The following is a 20,022-nucleotide window of genomic DNA, read 5'->3' on the forward strand; positions in this document are numbered from 1 at the left end:
ACTGAGGGGGTAGTGGGGGTGGGCTACTGAGGGGTAGTGGGTGGGCTACTGAGGGGGTAGTGGGGGTGGGCTACTGAGGGGGTAGTGGGGGGGCTACTGAGGGGGTAGTGGGGGTGGGCTACTGAGGGGGTAGTGGGTGGGCTACTGAGGGGGTAGTGGGGGTGGGCTACTGAGGGGGTAGTGGGTGGGCTACTGAGTGGGTAGTGGGGGTGGGCTACTGAGGGGGTAGTGGGGGGGCTACTGAGGGGGTAGTGGGGGTGGGCTACTGAGGGGGTAGTGGGTGGGCTACTGAGGGGGTAGTGGGGGTGGGCTACTGAGGGGGTAGTGGGTGGGCTACTGAGGGGGTAGTGGGGGGGCTACTGAGGGGGTAGTGGGGGTGGGCTACTGAGGGGGTAGTGGGGGGGCTACTGAGGGGGTAGTGGGGGTGGGCTACTGAGGGGGTAGTGGGTGGGCTACTGAGGGGGTAGTGGGGGTGGGCTACTGAGGGGGTAGTGGGGGTGGGCTACTGCGGGGGTAGTGGGTGGGCTACTGAGGGGGTAGTGGGGGTGCTACTGAGGGGGTAGTGGGTGGGCTACTGAGTGGGTAGTGGGGGTGGGCTACTGAGGGGGTAGTGGGGGTGCTACTGAGGGGGTAGTGGGTGGGCTACTGAGTGGGTAGTGGGGGTGGGCTACTGAGGGGGTAGTGGGGGGGCTACTGAGGGGGTAGTGGGGGTGGGCTACTGAGGGGGTAGTGGGTGTGGGCTACTGAGGGGGTAGTGGGGGTGGGTTACTGAGGGGGTAGTGGGGGTGGGCTACTGAGGGGGTAGTGGGGGTGGGCTACTGAGGGGGTAGTGGGGGTGGGCTACTGAGGGGGTAGTGGGGGGGCTACTGAGGGGGTAGTGGGGGTGGGCTACTGTGGGCTACTGAGGGGGTAGTGGGTGGGCTACTGAGGGGGGTAGTGGGGGTGGGCTACTGAGGGGGGTAGTGGGGGGGCTACTGAGGGGGTAGTGGGGGGCTACTGAGGGGGTTGTGGGGGTGGGGCTACTGAGGGGGTAGTGGGTGGGCTACTGAGGGGGTAGTGGGTGGGCTACTGAGGGGGTAGTGGGGGTGGGCTACTGAGGGGGTAGTGGGGGTGGGCTACTGAGGGGGTAGTGGGGGGGCTACTGAGGGGGTAGTGGGTGGGCTACTGAGGGGGTAGTGGGGGTGGGCTACTGAGGGGGTAGTGGGGGGGCTACTGAGGGGGTAGTGGGTGGGCTACTGAGGGGGTAGTGGGGGTGGGCTACTGAGGGGGTAGTGGGGGGGCTACTGAGGGGGTAGTGGGTGGGCTACTGAGGGGGTAGTGGGGGTGGGCTACTGAGGGGGTAGTGGGGGGGCTACTGAGGGGGTAGTGGGGGTGGGCTACTGCGGGGGTAGTGGGGTGGGCTACTGAGGGGGTAGTGGGGGTGCTACTGAGGGGGTAGTGGGTGGGCTACTGAGTGGGTAGTGGGGGTGGGCTACTGAGGGGGTAGTGGGGGGCTACTGAGGGGGTAGTGGGGGTGGGCTACTGAGGGGGTAGTGGGTGGGCTACTGAGGGGGTAGTGGGGGTGGGCTACTGAGGGAGTAGTGGGGGTGGGCTACTGAGGGGGTAGTGGGTGGGCTACTGAGGGGGTAGTGGGTGGGCTACTGAGGGGGTAGTGGGGATGGGCTACTGAGGGGGTAGTGGGTGGGCTACTGAGGGGGTAGTGGGGGTGGGCTACTGAGGGGGTAGTGGGTGGGCTACTGAGGGGGTAGTGGGTGGGCTACTGAGGGGGTAGTGGGGGTGGGCTACTGAGGGGGTAGTGGGTGGGCTACTGAGGGGGTAGTGGGTGGGCTACTGAGGGGGTAGTGGGGGGGCTACTGAGGGGGTAGTGGGGGTGGGCTACTGAGGGGGTAGTGGGTGGGCTACTGAGGGGGTAGTGGGGGTGGGCTACTGAGGGGGTAGTGGGGGTGGGCTACTGAGGGGGTAGTGGGGATGGGCTACTGAGGGGGTAGTGGGGGTGGGCTACTGAGGGGGTAGTGGGTGGGCCTAGGGTGCTGAGGGGGTAGTGGGGATGGGCTACTGAGGGGGTAGTGGGTGTGGGCTACTGAGGGGGTAGTGGGGGTGGGCTACTGAGGGGGTAGTGGGGGGGCGACTGAGGGGGTAGTGGGGGTGGGCTACTGAGGGGGTAGTGGGGGGGCTACTGAGGGGGTAGTGGGGGTGGGTTATTGAGGGGGTAGTGGGGGGGCTACTGAGGGGGTAGTGGGGGTGGGTTACTGAGGGGGTAGTGGGGGGGCTACTGAGGGGGTAGTGGGGTGGGCTACTGAGGGGGTAGTGGGTGTGGGCTACTGAGGGGGTAGTGGGGGTGGGCTACTGAGGGGGTAGTGGGGGTGGGCTACTGAGGGGGTAGTGGGGGGGGCTACTGAGGGGGTAGTGGGTGGGCTACTGAGGGGGTAGTGGGTGTGGGCTACTGAGGGGGTAGTGGGGATGGGCTACTGAGGGGGTAGTGGGGGGCTACTGAGGGGGTAGTGGGGGGGCTACTGAGGGGGTAGTGGGGGTGGGTTACTGAGGGGGTAGTGGGGGGGCTACTGAGGGGGTAGTGGGGGTGGGCTACTGAGGGGGTAGTGGGTGTGGGCTACTGAGGGGGTAGTGGGGATGGGCTACTGAGGGGGTAGTGGGGGTGGGCTACTGAGGGGGTAGTGGGGATGGGCTACTGAGGGGGTAGTGGGTGGGCTACTGAGGGGGTAGTGGGGGTGGGCTACTGAGGGGGTAGTGGGGATGGGCTACTGAGGGGGTAGTGGGTGGGCTACTGAGGGGGTAGTGGGGGTGGGCTACTGAGGGGGTAGTGGGGGGGCTACTGAGGGGGTAGTGGGGGTGGGCTACTGAGGGGGTAGTGGGGGGGCTACTGAGGGGGTAGTGGGGGTGGGTGACTGAGGGGGTAGTGGGTGGGGCTACTGAGGGGGTAGTGGGGGTGGGCTACTGAGGGGGTAGTGGGGATGGGCTACTGAGGGGGTAGTGGGGATGGGCTACTGAGGGGGTAGTGGGTGGGCTAGTGGGTGGGCTGAGGGGTTAGTGGGGGTGGGCTACTGAGGGGGTAGTGGGGGTGGGCTACTGAGGGGGTAGTGGGGGGGCTACTGAGGGGGTAGTGGGGGTGGGCTACTGAGGGGGTAGTGGGGGGGCTACTGAGGGGGTAGTGGGGGTGGGTTACTGAGGGGGTAGTGGGTGGGCTACTGAGGGGGTAGTGGGGGTGGGCTACTGAGGGGGTAGTGGGGTGGGCTACTGAGGGGGTAGTGGGGGTGGGCTACTGAGGGGGTAGTGGGGGGCTACTGAGGGGGTAGTGGGGGTGGGCTACTGAGGGGGTAGTGGGGGGGCTACTGAGGGGGTAGTGGGGGTGGGCTACTGAGGGGGTAGTGGGTGTGGGCTACTGAGGGGGTAGTGGGTGGGCTACTGAGGGGGTAGTAGGTGGGCTACTGAGGGGGTAGTGGGTGGGCTACTGAGGGGGTAGTGGGGGTGGGCTACTGAGGGGGTAGTGGGGGGGCTACTGAGTGGGTAGTGGGGGTGGGCTACTGAGGGGGTAGTGGGGGTGGGCTACTGAGGGGGTAGTGGGTGGGCTACTGAGGGGGTAGTGGGGGTGGGCTACTGAGGGGGTAGTGGGGGGGCTACTGAGTGGGTAGTGGGGGTGGGCTACTGAGGGGGTAGTGGGGGGGCTACTGAGGGGGTAGTGGGGGTGGGCTACTGAGGGGGTAGTGGGGATGGGCTACTGAGGGGGTAGTGGGTGGGCTACTGAGGGGGTAGTGGGGGTGGGCTACTGAGGGGGTAGTGGGGATGGGCTACTGAGGGGGTAGTGGGGGTAGGCTACTGAGGGGGTAGTGGGTGGGCTACTGAGGGGGTAGTGGGGATGGGCTACTGAGGGGGTAGTGGGGATGGGCTACTGAGGGGGTAGTGGGGGTGGGCTACTGAGGGGGTAGTGGGGATGGGCTACTGAGGGGGTAGTGGGGGGGCTACTGAGGGGGTAGTGGATGGGCTACTGAGGGGGTAGTGGGGATGGGCTACTGAGGGGGTAGTGGGGATGGGCTACTGAGGGGGTAGTGGGGGTGGGCTACTGAGGGGGTAGTGGGTGGGCTACTGAGGGGGTAGTGGGGATGGGCTACTGAGGGGGTAGTGGGGGTGGGCTACTGAGGGGGTAGTGGGGGTGGGCTACTGAGGGGGTAGTGGGGGGGCTACTGAGGGGGTAGTGGATGGGCTACTGAGGGGGTAGTGGGGATGGGCTACTGAGGGGGTAGTGGGGGTGGGCTACTGAGGGGGTAGTGGGGGTGGGCTACTGAGGGGGTAGTGGGGATGGGCTACTGAGGGGGTAGTGGGGGTGGGCTACTGAGGGGGTAGTGGGTGGGCTACTGAGGGGGTAGTGGGTGTGGGCTACTGAGGGGGTAGTGGGTGGGCTACTGAGGGGGTAGTGGGTGGGCTACTGAGGGGGTAGTGGGTGTGGGCTACTGAGGGGGTAGTGGGTGGGCTACTGAGGGGGTAGTGGGTGGGCTACTGAGGGGGTAGTGGGTGGGCTACTGAGGGGGTAGTGGGTGGGCTACTGAGGGGGTAGTGGGGGTGGGCTACTGAGGGGGTAGTGGGTGGGCTACTGAGGGGGTAGTGGGTGGGCTACTGAGGGGGTAGTGGGGGTGGGTTACTGAGGGGGTAGTGGGGGTGGGCTACTGAGGGGGTAGTGGGGATGGGCTACTGAGGGGGTAGTGGGTGGGCTACTGAGGGGGTAGTGGGGGGGCTACTGAGGGGGTAGTGGGGGTGGGTTACTGAGGGGGTAGTGGGGGTGGGCTACTGAGGGGGTAGTGGGGATGGGCTACTGAGGGGGTAGTGGGGGTGGGCTACTGAGGGGGTAGTGGGGGTGGGCTACTGAGGGGGTAGTGGGGGTGGGCTACTGAGGGGGTAGTGGGGGTGGGCTACTGAGGGGGTAGTGGGGGTGGGCTACTGAGGGGGTAGTGGGTGGGCTACTGAGGGGGTAGTGGGGATGGGCTACTGAGGGGGTAGTGGGGGTGGGCTACTGAGGGGGTAGTGGGGATGGGCTACTGAGGGGGTAGTGGGGGTGGGCTACTGAGGGGGTAGTGGGTGTGGGCTACTGAGGGGGTAGTGGGTGTGGGCTACTGAGGGGGTAGTGGGTGTGGGCTACTGAGGGGGTAGTGGGTGTGGGCTACTGAGGGGGTAGTGGGTGTGGGCTACTGAGGGGGTAGTGGGTGTGGGCTACTGAGGGGGTAGTGGGGGTGGGCTACTGAGGGGGTAGTGGGTGTGGGCTACTGAGGGGGTAGTGGGTGGGCTACTGAGGGGGTAGTGGGGGTGGGTTACTGAGGGGGTAGTGGGTGTGGGCTACTGAGGGGGTAGTGGGTGTGGGCTACTGAGGGGGTAGTGGGTGTGGGCTACTGAGGGGGTAGTGGGTGTGGGCTACTGAGGGGGTAGTGGGTGGGCTACTGAGGGGGTAGTGGGTGGGCTACTGAGGGGGTAGTGGGGGTGGGTTACTGAGGGGGTAGTGGGTGTGGGCTACTGAGGGGGTAGTGGGTGTGGGCTACTGAGGGGGTAGTGGGTGTGGGCTACTGAGGGGGTAGTGGGTGTGGGCTACTGAGGGGGTAGTGGGTGGGCTACTGAGGGGGTAGTGGGGGTGGGTTACTGAGGGGGTAGTGGGGGGGCTACTGAGGGGGTAGTGGGGGTGGGCTACTGAGGGGGTAGTGGGGGTGGGCTACTGAGGGGGTAGTGGGTGGGCTACTGAGGGGGTAGTGGGTGTGGGCTACTGAGGGGGTAGTGGGTGGGCTACTGAGGGGGTAGTGGGTGGGCTACTGAGGGGGTAGTGGGGGTGGGCTACTGAGGGGGTAGTGGGGGTGGGCTACTGAGGGGGTAGTGGGGGTGGGCTACTGAGGGGGTAGTGGGTGGGCTACTGAGGGGGTAGTGGGTGTGGGCTACTGAGGGGGTAGTGGGTGGGCTACTGAGGGGGTAGTGGGTGGGCTACTGAGGGGGTAGTGGGTGGGCTACTGAGGGGGTAGTGGGTGTGGGCTACTGAGGGGGTAGTGGGTGGGCTACTGAGGGGGTAGTGGGTGGGCTACTGAGGGGGTAGTGGGGGTGGGCTACTGAGGGGGTAGTGGGGGTGGGCTACTGAGGGGGTAGTGGGTGGGCTACTGAGGGGGTAGTGGGTGTGGGCTACTGAGGGGGTAGTGGGTGGGCTACTGAGGGGTTAGTTGGTGGGCTCCTGAGGGGGTAGTGGGTGGGCTACTGAGGGGGTAGTGGGTGGGCTACTGAGGGGGTAGTGGGTGGGCTACTGAGGGGGTAGTGGGTGGGCTACTGAGGGGTTAGTGGGGGTGGGCTACTGAGGGGGTAGTGGGTGTGGGCTACTGAGGGGGTAGTGGGTGGGCTACCGAGGGGGTAGTGGGTGTGGGCTACTGAGGGGGTAGTGGGGATGGGCTACTGAGGGGGTAGTGGGGGTGGGCTACTGAGGGGGTAGTGGGTGGGCTACTGAGGGGATAGTGGGGGGGCTACTGAGGGGGTAGTGGGTGGGCTACTGAGGGGGTCGTGGGGGTGGGCTACTGAGGGGGTCGTGGGGGTGGGCTACTGAGGGGGTAGTGGGTGGGCTACTGAGGGGGTAGTGGGTGGGCTACTGAGGGGGTAGTGGGTGGGCTACTGAGGGGGTAGTGGGTGGGCTACTGAGGGGGTAGTGGGTGGGCTCCTGAGGGGGTAGTGGGTGGGCTACTGAGGGGGTAGTGGGTGGGCTACTGAGGGGGTAGTGGGTGGGCTACTGAGGGGGTAGTGGGTGGGCTCCTGAGGGGGTAGTGGGGGTGGGCTACTGAGGGGGTAGTGGGGGTGGGCTACTGAGGGGGTAGTGGGTGGGCTACTGAGGGGGTAGTGGGTGGGCTACTGAGGGGGTAGTGGGTGGGCTCCTGGGGGGGTAGTGGACGTGGGCTACTGAGGGGGTAGTGGGTGGGCTACTGAGGGGGTAGTGGGTGGCCTACTTAGGGGGTAGTGGGGGTGGGCTACTGAGGGGGTAGTGGGTGGGCTACCGAGGGGGTAGTGGGTGTGGGCTACTGAGGGGGTAGTGGGGATGGGCTACTGAGGGGGTAGTGGGGGTGGGCTACTGAGGGGGTAGTGGGTGGGCTACTGAGGGGATAGTGGGGGGGCTACTGATGGGGTAGTGGGTGGGCTACTGAGGGGGTCGTGGGGGTGGGCTACTGAGGGGGTCGTGGGGGTGGGCTACTGAGGGGGTAGTGGGTGGGCTACTGAGGGGGTAGTGGGTGGGCTACTGAGGGGGTAGTGGGTGGGCTACTGAGGGGGTAGTGGGTGGGCTACTGAGGGGGTAGTGGGTGGGCTCCTGAGGGGGTAGTGGGTGGGCTACTGAGGGGGTAGTGGGTGGGCTACTGAGGGGGTAGTGGGTGGGCTACTGAGGGGGTAGTGGGTGGGCTCCTGAGGGGGTAGTGGGGGTGGGCTACTGAGGGGGTAGTGGGGGTGGGCTACTGAGGGGGTAGTGGGTGGGCTACTGAGGGGGTAGTGGGTGGGCTACTGAGGGGGTAGTGGGTGGGCTCCTGGGGGGGTAGTGGACGTGGGCTACTGAGGGGGTAGTGGGTGGGCTACTGAGGGGGTAGTGGGTGGCCTACTTAGGGGGTAGTGGGGGTGGGCTACTGAGGGGGTAGTGGGGGTTGGCTACTGAGGGGGTAGTGGGGGTGGGCTACACAGGGGGTAGTAGTGGGCCACTGTGGGTGGGGGGGGGGGGGGGGGGGGGGGGGGGGGGGGGGTTGGGGGGGGGGGGGGGAAGAGGTCAGCCGGTGGGAAAAAAGGCCTTGTGGGTTTCCTGATAGGGATGTTGGGGGTAGGTTGTGGGTTGAAGGGTGGTTTGTTGTCCTCCCCTGTCTTGCTGCTTCCCTCTCCCATTAGGGTGAGTGGGTGAGGGGGCTCCTGGGTGGGTGAGGGGGCTCCCAGGTGGGTGAGGGGGTTCCCGGGTGGGTGAGGGGGCTCCCGGGTGGGTGAGTGGGCTCCCGGGTGGGTGAGGGGCCTCCCAGGTGAGTGAGGAGGCTCCCGGGTGGGTGAGGGGGCTCTCGGGTGGGTGAGGGGGCTCCCGGGTAGGTGAGGGGGTTCCCGGTTGGGTGAGGGGGCTCCCGGGTGGGTGAGGGGACTCCCGGGTGGGTGAGGGGGCTCCCGGGTGGGTGAGGGGGTTCCCGGGTGGGTGAGGGGGCTCCCGGGTGGGTGAGGGGGCTCCCGGGTGGGTGAGGGGGCTCCCGGGTGGGTGAGGGGGTTCCCGGGTGGGTGAGGGGGCTCCCAGGTGGGTGAGGGGGCTCCCAGGTGGGTGAGGGGGCTCCCGGGTGGGTGAGGGGGCTCCCAGGTGGGTGAGGGGGTTCCCGGGTGGGTGAGGGGGCTCTCGGGTGGGTGAGGGGGTCCCGGGTGGGTGAGGGGGTTCCCGGGTGGGTGAGGGGGTTCCCGGGTGGGTGAGGGGGTTCCCGGGTGGGTTATGGGGCTCCTGGGTGGGTGAGGGGGCTCCCGGGTGGGTGAGGGGGTTCCCGGGTGGGTGAGGGGGTTCCCGGGTGGGTGAGGGGGTTCCCGGATGGGTGAGGGGGCTCCCAGAGCTGGTGGGATGGGGTGAGTTTTTATTCTTTGTGGGTGTTTTATGTTGTGGGGGGCAGGAGGTGGGGGTGTGGATTGGGGTGGTATGTATCGGGTTGGTGTGGGGGGGCACTAGGTGATGATTGGGGTGGTATGTATCGGGTTGGTGTGGGGGGCACTAGGTGATGATTGGGGTGGTATGTATCGGGTTGGTGTGGGGGGGCACTAGGTGATGATTGGGGTGGTATGTATCGGGTTGGTGTGGGGGGTACTAGGTGATGATTGGGGTGGTATGTATCGGGTTGGTGTGGGGGGGCACTAGGTGATGATTGGGGAGGTATGTATCGGGTTGGTGTGGGGGGTACTAGGTGATGATTGGGGTGGTATGTATCGGGTTGGTGTGGGGGGGCACTAGGTGATGATTGGGGTGGTATGTATCGGGTTGGTGTGGGGGGTCTAGGTGATGATTGGGGTGGTATGTATCGGGTTGGTGTGGGGGGGCACTAGGTGATGATTGGGGTGGTATGTATCGGGTTGGTGTGGGGGGCACTAGGTGATGATTGGGGTGGTATGTATCGGGTTGGTGTGGGGGGCACTAGGTGATGATTGGGGTGGTATGTATCGGGTTGGTGTGGGGGGCACTAGGTGATGATTGGGGTGGTATGTATCGGGTTGGTGTGGGGGGGCACTAGGTGATGATTGGGGTGGTATGTATCGGGTTGGTGTGGGGGGGCACTAGGTGATGATTGGGGTGGTATGTATCGGGTTGGTGTGGGGGGCACTAGGTGATGATTGGGGTGGTATGTATCGGGTTGGTGTGGGGGGCACTAGGTGATGATTGGGGAGGTATGTATCGGGTTGGTGTGGGGGGGCACTAGGTGATGATTGGGGTGGTATGTATCGGGTTGGTGTGGGGGGCACTAGGTGATGATTGGGGAGGTATGTATCGGGTTGGTGTGGGGGGCACTAGGTGATGATTGGGGTGGTATGTATCGGGTTGGTGTGGGGGGCACTAGGTGATGATTGGGGTGGTATGTATCGGGTTGGTGTGGGGGCACTAGGTGATGATTGGGGTGGTATGTATCGGGTTGGTGTGGGGGGGCACTAGGTGATGATTGGGGTGGTATGTATCGGGTTGGTGTGGGGGGGCACTAGGTGATGATTGGGGTGGTATGTATCGGGTTGGTGTGGGGGGGCACTAGGTGATGATTGGGGTGGTATGTATCGGGTTGGTGTGGTGGGGCACTAGGTGATGATTGGGGTGGTATGTATCGGGTTGGTGTGGGGGGCACTAGGTGATGATTGGGGTGGTATGTATCGGGTTGGTGTGGGGGGCACTAGGTGATCATTGGGGAGGTATGTATCGGGTTGGTGTGGGGGGGCACTAGGTGATGATTGGGGTGGTATGTATCGGGTTGGTGTGGGGGGGCACTAGGTGATGATTGGGGTGGTATGTATCGGGTTGGTGTGGGGGGGCACTAGGTGATGATTGGGGTGGTATGTATCGGGTTGGTGTGGGGGGCACTAGGTGATGATTGGGGTGGTATGTATCGGGTTGGTGTGGGGGGGCACTAGGTGATGATTGGGGTGGTATGTATCAGGTTGGTGTGGGGGGCACTAGGTGATGATTGGGGTGGTATGTATCGGGTTGGTGTGGGGGGGCACTAGGTGATGATTGGGGAGGTATGTATCAGGTTGGTGTGGGGGGCACTAGGTGATGATTGGGGTGGTATGTATCGGGTTGGTGTGGGGGGCACTAGGTGATGATTGGGGTGGTATGTATCAGGTTGGTGTGGGGGGCACTAGGTGATGATTGGGGTGGTATGTATCGGGTTGGTGTGGGGGGGCACTAGGTGATGATTGGGGAGGTATGTATCGGGTTGGTGTGGGGGGGCACTAGGTGATGATTGGGGTGGTATGTATCGGGTTGGTGTGGGGGGCACTAGGTGATGATTGGGGTGGTATGTATCGGGTTGGTGTGGGGGGTCTAGGTGATGATTGGGGTGGTATGTATCGGGTTGGTGTGGGGGGGCACTAGGTGATGATTGGGGTGGTATGTATCGGGTTGGTGTGGGGGGGCACTAGGTGATGATTGGGGAGGTATGTATCGGGTTGGTGTGGGGGGTACTAGGTGATGATTGGGGTGGTATGTATCGGGTTGGTGTGGGGGGGCACTAGGTGATGATTGGGGTGGTATGTATCGGGTTGGTGTGGGGGGTCTAGGTGATGATTGGGGTGGTATGTATCGGGTTGGTGTGGGGGGTCTAGGTGATGATTGGGGTGGTATGTATCGGGTTGGTGTGGGGGCACAAGGTGATGATTGGGGTGGTATGTATCGGGTTGGTGTGGGGGGCACTAGGTGATGATTGGGGTGGTATGTATCGGGTTGGTGTGGGGGGGCACTAGGTGATGATTGGGGTGGTATGTATCGGGTTGGTGTGGGGGGCACTAGGTGATGATTGGGGTGGTATGTATCGGGTTGGTGTGGGGGGTCTAGGTGATGATTGGGGTGGTATGTATCGGGTTGGTGTGGGGGCACTAGGTGATGATTGGGGTGGTATGTATCGGGTTGGTGTGGGGGGTCTAGGTGATGATTGGGGTGGTATGTATCGGGTTGGTGTGGGGGGGCACTAGGTGATGATTGGGGTGGTATGTATCGGGTTGGTGTGGGGGGCACTAGGTGATGATTGGGGTGGTATGTATCGGGTTGGTGTGGGGGGGCACTAGGTGATGATTGGGGTGGTATGTATCGGGTTGGTGTGGGGGGGCACTAGGTGATGATTGGGGTGGTATGTATCGGGTTGGTGTGGGGGGGCACTAGGTGATGATTGGGGTGGTATGTATCGGGTTGGTGTGGGGGGCACTAGGTGATGATTGGGGTGGTATGTATCGGGTTGGTGTGGGGGGCACTAGGTAATGATTGGGGTGGTATGTATCGGGTTGGTGTGGGGGGCACTAGGTGATGATTGGGGAGGTATGTATCGGGTTGGTGTGGGGGGGCACTAGGTGATGATTGGGGTGGTATGTATCGGGTTGGTGTGGGGGGGCACTAGGTGATGATTGGGGTGGTATGTATCGGGTTGGTGTGGGGGGGCACTAGGTGATGATTGGGGTGGTATGTATCGGGTTGGTGTGGGGGGGCACTAGGTGATGATTGGGGTGGTATGTATCGGGTTGGTGTGGGGGGCACTAGGTGATGATTGGGGTGGTATGTATCGGGTTGGTGTGGGGGGCACTAGGTGATGATTGGGGTGGTATGTATCGGGTTGGTGTGGGGGGGCACTAGGTGATGATTGGGGTGGTATGTATCGGGTTGGTGTGGGGGCACTAGGTGATGATTGGGGTGGTATGTATCGGGTGGGTGAGGGGGGGCACTAGGTGATGATTGGGGTGGTATGTATCGGGTTGGTGTGGGGGGCACTCGGTGATGATTGGGGTGGTATGTATCGGGTTGGTGTGGGGGACACTAGGTGATGATTGGGGTGGTATGTATCGGGTTGGTGTGGGGGGGCACTAGGTGATGGAGTCAGTTGGTGTAGCGACATTGCCGTTTATTCGGAAGGTTTATGGGTTTGGTGTGAGGATAGGTCTTTTGTTGGTATTGCAAAAATTACTCCATCAGCAATGAATTTGTATATTTATTAATTAAAGAGTGTTTCCGATGAGCTTCCATGAGCAATGGAATGAAGTTTCTGTGGGAGGCTACACTGAGGGAGAATTTAGCATGGCCAATCCACCTTTGTTCGCTGGAATGAGTCAGTCTGGAAACAGGTTTCTCCCGTTGTTCCTGATGGTCGAATCCTGGATGATTTGTAATTCCCCCGGGGCTGCCTGGGGATCCCACCCAGTCACCCTGTGGTCACAGTGTCACCCATGCAGACTGACACATTTAAATTTCTGTTTTTAGGAGTTTATACTTCGCGTGGATTAGATCGTCCGTTCCAATAGATTCCCAAACGTGTCCAATTATCCCTTTTAATAAAGGTGAAACTTTAGCGATCTCCGGGTCGAAGACATTGTCTGAGGATCGAGTGTGTGTTTTATTTGAAACAATCTCACTCACTCTGAAGCAGCTGAAGGTCGGGTCCAGGTCCAGCTGTGGTTCATTTCACTCCCATTTGTTCTACGTCCAAGGTTGGCGACAGATAATGTTTGGCCATTCCTGCCATCTCTCTTCAGTAGAACCGTAACTGAGGCTTCGTCTTGCCCTCTTGGCTTGCATCCCGACCGGTTTTGCTGCCTTTATTGGTCAGAGTAAAGCTCCCTCTACACTGTCCACATCAAACACTCCCAGGACAGGGACAGCACTGGGTTAGATACAGAGTAAAGCTCCCTCTGCACTGTCCCCCATCAAACACTCCCAGGACAGGTACAGCACGGGGTTAGATACAGAGTAAAGCTCCCTCTACACTGTCCCAATCAAACACTCCCAGGACAGGTACAGCACGGGGTTAGATACAGAGTAAAGCTCCCTCTACACTGTCCCCATCAAACACTCCCAGGACAGGGACAGCACGGGGTTAGATACAGAGTAAAGCTCCCTCTACACTGTCCCCATCAAACACTCCCAGGACAGGTACAGCACGGGGTTAGATACAGAGTAAAGCTCCCTCTACACTGTCCCCCATCAAACACTCCCAGGACAGGGACAGCACGGGGTTAAATACAGAGTAAAGCTCCCTCTACACTGTCCCCCATCAAACACTCCCAGGACAGGTACAGCACGGAGTTAGATACAGAGTAAAGCTCCCTCTACACTGTCCCCATCAAACACTCGCAGGACAGGTACAGCACGGGGTTAGATACAGAGTAAAGCCCCCTCTACACTGTCCCCATCAAACACTCCCAGGACAGGGACAGCACGGGGTTAGATACAGAGTAAAGCTCCCTCTACACTGTCCCCCATCAAACACTCCCAGGACAGGGACAGCACGGGGTTAGATACAGAGTAAAGCTCCCTCTACACTGTCCCCATCAAACACTCCCAGGACAGCTACAGCACGGCGTTAGATACAGAGTAAAGCTCCCTCTACACTGTCCCCATCAAACACTCCCAGGACAGGTACAGCACGGGTTTAGATTCAGAGTAAAGCTCCCTCTACACTGTCCCCATCAAACACTCCCAGGACAGGTACAGCACGGGGTTAGATACAGAGTAAAGCTCCCTCTACACTGTTCCCACATCAAACACTCCCAGGACAGGTACAGGGGTAGATACTGATTCCCAGTTGGAGCCTCAGTTTCCCGACTAGTTGAGAATTTCCCAGAAAGGCGCTGACTGGGATTTCCCAGTGAGATATTCAGGAGGACGGATCTGATCGTCTGAGTCTGTGTGTCTCTGTTTCTGTGTCTCTCTCTGACTCTCTTTCTTTATGTCTCTCCGTCCCGTCTCTCTCTCTCTCTCTATCCCTCCTTCCCTCCCTCCTTCCCTCCCTCTCTCCCTGTCTCTTCCTTCCTGCCCCTCCCTGCCTCTCACATCTCCTTTTATGTCCCCTAGTAATTGACATTTCTACCCTGGGGAAAAGATTCTGATTATCCATTCTATCCATGACCCTCATCATTTTGTAGACTTCCATCAGGTCTCCCCTCAGCCTCTGTCGTTCCAGTGAGAACAAACCAAGTTTCTCCAACCTCTCCTCAAAGCTAATGCTCTCCAAAGGAGAGGGACTTGTTGACTGGGAGTGTCTCAGAGGGAGGTGTTGACCCATTAGAGAGAATCTCCGTTACAAGGGAGGAAGTGTGAGGTTTTTTCGGGAACATTAAAACTGACAAATCCCCAGGGTCTGATGGCATCTATCCTAGACTGCTCAGGGAGACAAGAGATGTAATTGCTGGGCCTCTGACGGAAATCTTTGTCTCTTCATTGGACACAGGTGAGGTCCCTGAGGATTGGCGGATAGTGAATGTGGTCCCATTATTTAAGAAGGGTAGCAGGGATAACCCGGATATTTATAGGCCAGTGAGCTTGACGTCTGTTCACAAACAGAGCTTATAAAGACACAGACTCAACTTACATGAATAATGGTTGGAATGCGAATACTTACAACTAATCAAGTCTTTAAGAAACAAAACAATGGGAGTGGAGAGAGCATCAAGACAGGCTAAAAAGATGTGTATTGTCTCCAGACAAGACAGCCAGTGAAACTCTGCAGGTCCACGCAACTGTGGGAGTGATACTTGATTAGTTGTAAGTATTCGCATTCCAACCATTATTCATGTAAATTGAGTCTGTGTCTTTATAAGCTCTGTTTGTGAACAGAATTCCCACTCACCTGAAGAACTGACAAATCCCCAGGGCCTGATGGAATCTATCCAAGGCTGCTCAGGGAGACGAGAGGTGAAATCGTTGGGCCTCTGACGCAAATCTTTGTCTCGTCACTGGACACAGGTGAGGTCCCAGAGGATTGGAGGATAGCCAATGTGGTCCCGTTATTTAAGAAGGGTAGGAAGGATAACCCGGGTAATTATAGGTCGGTGAGCTTGACGTCCGTGGTGGGGAAGTTGTTGGAGAAGATTCTTAAAGATAGGATGTATGCGCATTTAGAAAGGAATAAACTCATTAACGATAGTCAGCATGGTTTTGTGAGAGGGAGGTCATGCCTCACTAACCTGGTGGTGTTTTTTGAAGAAGTGACCAAAATGGTTGACGAAGGAAGGGCCGTGGATGTTGTCTATATGGACTTTAGTAAAGCGTTTGACAAAGACCCTCATGGTAGGCTAGTGAAAAAGGTTGGATCCCATGGGATAAAGGGGGAGGTGGCTAGATGGGTGGAGAACTGGCTTGGTCATAGAAGACAGAGGGTGGTAGTGGAAGGGTCTTTTTCCGGCTGGAGGCCTGTGACTAGTGGTGTACCGCAGGGCTCTGTATTGGGACCTCTGCTGTTTGTGATTTATATAAATGATCTGGAAGAAGGAGTAACTGGGGTGATCAGTAAGTTTGCAGACGACACAAAACTGGCAGGACTTGCAGACAGTGAGGAACATAGTCAGAGGCTACAGAAGGATATAGATAGGCTGGAAATTTGGGCAAGGAAATGGCAGATGGAGTTCAATCCTGATAAATGCGAAGTGATGCATTTTGGTGGGAATAATGTAGGGAGGAGCTACACGATAAATGGAAGAACCATAAAGGGTGTAGAGACGCAGAGGGACCTGGGTGTGCAAGTCCACAGATCTTTGAAGGTGACGTCACAGGTGGAGAAGGTGGTGAAGAAGGCATATGGCATGCTTGCCTTTATAGGACGGGGCATAGAGTATAAAAGTTGGGGTCTGATGTTGCAGATGTATAGAACGTTGGTTCGGCCGCATTTGGAATACTGCGTCCAGTTCTGGTCGCCACACTACCAGAAGGACGTGGAGGCTTTGGAGAGAGTACAGAGGAGGTTTACCAGGATGTTGCCTGGTATGGAGGGGCTTGGTTATGAGGAGAGATTGGGGAAACTGGGGTTGTTCTCCTTGGAAAGACGGAGGATGAGGGGAGACTTAATAGAGGTGTATAAAATTATGAAAGGCATGGATAGGGTGAACGGTGGGAAGCTTTTCCCCGGGTCGGTGGTGACGTTCACGAGGGGTCATAGGTTCAAGGTGAAGGGGGGGAGGTTTAACACAGATATCAGAAGGACATATTTCACACAGAGGGTCGTGGGGGCCTGGAATGTGTTGCCGGGCAAGGTGGTGGAGGCGGACACACTGGGAACGTTTAAGACTTATCTAGACAGCTATATGAACGGAGTGGGAATGGAGGGATACAAAAGAGTGGTCTAGTTTGGACCAGGGAGCGGCGCGGGCTAATTGTTCCTTGTTTCTCGTTTCAAGGCTTCATTCTATGATCATCTTGCTGGTGCCAGTACAGAGCGAGACTGCGGATAGTTGGGAACCTGTCTCGGGGGCAGGGAATTCATATGGTGTTCGTGGAAGTGGAAATTACTAGGGTTGGGAAGCATTTTCCGATCAGGGCCATTGTGATCTCCTGGACTCGTTTCGATCGCCTCAGGGGGTCGGAGAGGAATTTCCCAGATTTTTTTTTTCCCCATATTGGCCCTGGGGTTTTCACTCTGGGTTTTCGCCTCTCCCTGGAGATCACATGGTCTGGAATAGGGGGGTGGGGGTGAGTGAATAGGTTGTGATGAACAAAGCATCGTAGCTGTGAGGGACAGCTCGGTGGATAGGATATTGGTATGTAGATAGGCTGGAAAATTGGGCGGGGATCCTGGATTCAGGATTCAATCCTGGACCGGGGAGCGGCGCGGGCTTGGAGGGCCGAAGGGCCTGTTCCTGTGCTGTATTGTTCTTTGTTCTTTGTTCTTTGTTCTTTGAAGGGGCTTAGAGCTTCGAAAGTTTGTGTGGCTTTTGCCACCAAATAAACCTGTTGGACTTTAACCTGGTGTTGTTAAACTTCTTACTTCGATCAGACAGCCAGTTACCTATCCAATCGGCCAACTTTCCCTCTGTCCCACACCTCCTCACTTTCATCATAAGCCGACCATGGGGGACCTTATCAAACGCCTTACTAAAATCCATGTATATGACATCAACTGCCCTACCTTCATCAACACACTTAGTTACCTCCTCAAAAAATTCTATCAAATTTGTGAGGCACGACTTGCCCTTCACGAATCCGTGCTGACTATCTCGGATTAATCCGCATCTTTCTAAATGGTCGTAAATCCCATCCCTAAGGACCTTTTCCATCAATTTACCAACCACCGAAGTAAGACTAACCGGCCTATAATTACCAGGGTCATTTCTATTCCCTTTCTTACAGAGGAACAACATTCGCCATTCTCCAGTCCTCTGGCACCATCCCCGTGGACAGCGAGGACCCAAAGATCAAAGCCAAAGGCTCTGCAATCTCATCCCTTGCCTCCCAAAGAATCCTAGGATACATTTCATCAGGCCCAGGGGACTTATCGACCTTCAGTTTATTCAAAACTGCCAGGACATCCTCCCTCCGAACATCTATTTCCTCCAGCCTATTAGCCTGTAACACCTTCTCTTCCTCAAAAACATGGCCCCTCTCCTTGGTGAACACTGAAGAAAAGTATTCATTCATCACCTCGCCTATCTCTACTGACTCCACACACAAGTTCCCACTACTGTCCTTGACCGGCCCTAACCTCACCCTGGTCATTCTTTTATTCCTCACATAAGAGTAAAAAGCCTTGGGGTTTGCCTTGATCCAACCCGCCAAGGACTTCTCCTGTCCCCTCCTAGCTCTCCTAAGCCCCTTTTTTAGCTCATTCCTTGCTAACTTGTAACCCTCAATCGAGCCATCTGAACCTTGTTTCCTCATCCCTACATAAGCTTCCCTCTTCCTTTTCACAAGACATTCCACCTCTTTCGTGAACCATGGTTCCCTCACTCGGCCATTTCCTCCCTGCCTGACAGGGACATACCTATCAAGGACATCCAGTATTTGTTCCTTGAAAAAGTTCCACTTTTCATTAGTTCCTTTCTCTGACAGTTTCTGTTCCCAACTTATGCCCCCTAATTCTTGCCTAATCGCATCATAATTACCTCTCCCCCAATTGTAAACCTTGCCCTGCCGTACGGCCCTATCCCTCTCCATTGCAATAACAAAAGACATCGAATTGTGGTCACTATCTCCAAAGTGCTCTCCCACAACCAAATCTAACACTTGGCCCGGTTCATTTCCCAGTACCAAATCCAATGTGGCCCCACCTCTTGTCGGCCTATCCACATATTGTGTCAGGAAACCCTCCTGCACACACTGCACAAAAACTGCCCCATCCGAACTATTTGACCTACAAAGGTTCCAATCAATATTTGGAAAGTTAAAGTCCCCCATGACAACGACCCTGTGACCCCACACATATCCATAATCTGCTTAGCAATTTCTTCCTCCACATCTCTATTACTATTTGGGGGCCAATAGTAAACTCCTAACAACGTGACCGCTCCTTTCCTATTTCTAACCTCAGCCCATATTACCTCAGTGTGCAGATCCCCCTCGAAGTGCCTTTCCGCAGCCGTTAAACTATCCTTGATTAACAATGCCACTCCTCCACCCCTTTTACCAGCTTCCCTACACTTAGTGAAACATCTATACCCCGGAACGTCCAACAACCATTCCTGTCCTTGTTCTACCCACATCTCCGTAATGGCCACAACATCGTAGTCCCAAGTACCAATCCACGCCCCAAGTTCATCTACCTTGTTCCGGATGCTCCTTGCATTGAAGTAGACACACTTCAACCCACCTTCTTGTCTACCGGTACCCACCCTTGACCCTGATACCTTCCCCAATACCTCACCACCCTCACTGACTTCTGGACTACAACTCCTTTTCCCACCCCCCTGACAAATTAGTTTAAACCCCCCTGAAGAGCCGTAACAAATTTCCCTCCGAGGATATTGGTGCCCCTCTGGTTCAGGTGCACCCCGTCCTGTTTGTACAGGTCCCACCTTCCCCAGAATGTGTTCCAATTATCCACGTATCTGAAACCCTCCCTCCTACACCATCCCTGCAACCACATGTTTAACTGCACTCTCTCCCTGTTCCTCAACTCGCTATCACGTGGCACCGGCAACATACCAGAGATGACCACATGTTTTGTCTTGGCTCTCAGCTTCCAGCCCAGCTCCAGAAATTCCTGCTTTAAATCCCCGTCCCTTCGCTTACCTATGTCATTGGTACCAATGTGTACCACGACTTGTGACTGTTTCCCCTCCCCCTTCAGAATCCGGAAAACACGGTCTGAGACGTCACGGACCTTGGCATCCGGTAGGCAACATACCATCTGTGAGTCTCTTTTGCTGCCACAGAACCTCCTATCTATCCCTCTAACTAACGAGTCCCCAATAACTATTGCCCTCCCGCTCTGCCCCTTACCCTCCCGAGCCACAGAGACGGACACAGTGCTGGAGATCCTCTCACTGCAGCTCACCACTGGTATGTCATCCCCCTCAACCGTATCCAAAGTGGAATACTTGTTGCTAAGGGGAACGACCACCGGGGATCCCTGCACGGACTGCTTCCTCCCAGCCCCTCTCACCGTCACCCATCTGTTTTCAATCCTCGGAGTAACTGTATTCCTAAAGCTTCTGTCTATGGCCACCTCTGCGTCCCTAATGATCCTAAGTTCATCCAACTCCAGCTCCAGTTCCCTAACACGGTTTTGGAGGAGCTGCAGATGGGTGCACTTCCCACAGGTGTAATCAGCAGGGACACTGTCGTCGTCCCTCACCTCAAACATAGTGCAAGAGGAACATAGCACTGCCTGCACACCCATCCCCTCTCGATACCTTGCCAGTACCAGGTAGAAACAGCAAAAATGAATTAAACTCACCCCTGCTCGCCCTTTCTGCCTAAGCCCTGTGAGCCAAAGCCTTATAGCTCACACTCTGCTTCCCACTCACTCCCCTGCCCGCTCCCGATGCTGCCCGCTGTATACTGCAGCCTACCTTTCATACTTCACGCGCTTAAAAAACCCTTCCCAGACTCCTTAGCAGCCC

The sequence above is a fragment of the Mustelus asterias genome, unplaced genomic scaffold (genome assembly GCF_964213995.1).
Source record: "Mustelus asterias unplaced genomic scaffold, sMusAst1.hap1.1 HAP1_SCAFFOLD_2715, whole genome shotgun sequence".
In the NCBI taxonomy this organism is placed as follows: domain Eukaryota; kingdom Metazoa; phylum Chordata; class Chondrichthyes; order Carcharhiniformes; family Triakidae; genus Mustelus; species Mustelus asterias.